Source organism: Geospiza fortis, unplaced genomic scaffold, assembly GCF_000277835.1.
Source record: "Geospiza fortis unplaced genomic scaffold, GeoFor_1.0 scaffold102, whole genome shotgun sequence".
In the NCBI taxonomy this organism is placed as follows: domain Eukaryota; kingdom Metazoa; phylum Chordata; class Aves; order Passeriformes; family Thraupidae; genus Geospiza; species Geospiza fortis.
The window spans coordinates 1,381,828-1,383,639 of NW_005054373.1; positions in this window are offsets into that span (position 1 = coordinate 1,381,828).

Here is a 1,812-nt window from a genome sequence, read left to right on the forward strand (position 1 = left end):
CGCCTGCCCCAGCCGGTTGGGAAGCGGCCGGGCTTGCCTGGGAATGCCGCTTGCATCAGCCCCGGCCTGGCTGGCACCGCTGGCAGGCGGGGACGTGCAGTGCCGGCAGGCTGCACGCTGGGGTCCAGGCCTGGAGAGGCGCAGCAGGGTTAGGGCATCCCTGGCAACCCCGCAGGGATACCCACATCCCTTGGGGTGGCGGCACAGGGGACACTCAGAGGGGCAGTGACCACCCACCCCATCTCCCTGTCATTCCAACTGTGGCACACCGCGGTGCAGGACTCACAGCCTCATCCACGGCACGGTGACAATCTCCACTACAACGTGTGGCACGGTGTCAGGCAGTGAGGACACAGGAAGACGTCCCCTCCTTCTCCTCACCCTGTCTTTTTCTCCTTCTAATGTTTTTTTTCCTCCAAGCTCTCCAGAACAAAGTACACACTCTACCTCTTCAAACCCACCACCATCTGTCCGTCCGTCTGAGCGCCGCAGCCCCGCCGCTCCGAGCGGCCGCCTCCGAGCAGATGGTGACAGGGGAAGGACAAGCCGCTGCCACACAGGGCCTCGACGGCGGCGGGGCACAGCGGCTCCATCGGCCCTGACCTCCTCATCCTCCCCGGCACGGTAATTACCCAGCGCACCGAGCAAACAGCCTGCGCCGGGTCATTGTGCCGGACACCAACAAAGGGCGGCCGACGGCGGGACCTCCCGACCCCTGCCAGCCCCTGGCGACCCCACCACCCCTGCCCTCCGCCAAAAGAGCAATAAATCAAAGAGATGGGACAGGGACAGGCTGGGATGGGGATGGGGACTCACTCCCCACCACCACGTGGGTGCACCCCCAGCGCCTGGGTGATGAGCCCTGGATTAGTGAGGCCATGCAAAGCATGGGAGCCATCCCCCTCCCCGGCAGAAGGGACAAGTCCCTGCTGCCCTTGGGGACACACACAGGCTGTGCGTGCTCCCAGGCTGAGCGCAGAGGAGTGAGGGATGCTTCCTCCCCCTCCACCCTCCGGTCACAGCCAGTTAATGGGGAATTTCATGGGTGCGGCACAGCGGAGCGCGGCCGGGAACATGCCGGAGCCATCTGCTCGCAGGACCTGGGGCTGTCGAGCCGCCCTGACCTCGGCAAGGCAAACACAATTTGCAGGAGCAGATGTCACACCCTCCCTTCCCCCCTGGGGCTGAGGGTGTGTCACCCCCCAGGCTCGGCACCCCCACAAACCCGCGGCACCTCGGGGTGGTCCCTTGCACCGAGCTGGGGGCACAACCAGAGAGCAAAGGCACATTGCAGAGACCTGGGAATCTCACTGCAGGAGTGACACCCCCCAAAATATGGGGCCTTTGGGAATCTGGGCACAGAGGATGATCCCTGCTCCCTGCTGGGCACCACAGCCAGGTGCCACCTCACAGGCTGCCATCCCCCTGTGCCCACTGGCAAGGATTCGGAGAGCTGGCTGTGCCCACAGAGCTCATACCCTGCAACCCTCCTGCCACGGCAGCGGCGTGCCAGGCACAAAGGTGCCTGGCTCTGCCACCACCCGCAGGTAGCACGGCATGGCACGGGGCTAAAGGTGCAGGCGCGGCTGCTCCGGCAGCTGATCACAGCCGGATCCAGGCTGGTTTCCCGCAGGTCCCCGGGAGTGGCTAGCACCGGTGTCTTTCGGACTGATTAAAATTCATTCTGCATGATTTAGGACCTAATCTCGGTGAAACTCCACAGCGCTTTATTAATAGCGCATTAGTGGATAATTCATGCGTTCGGATGAAAAATCAGCCCGTGTTATTCTCCGGGAGGGGGGGACACGCTGG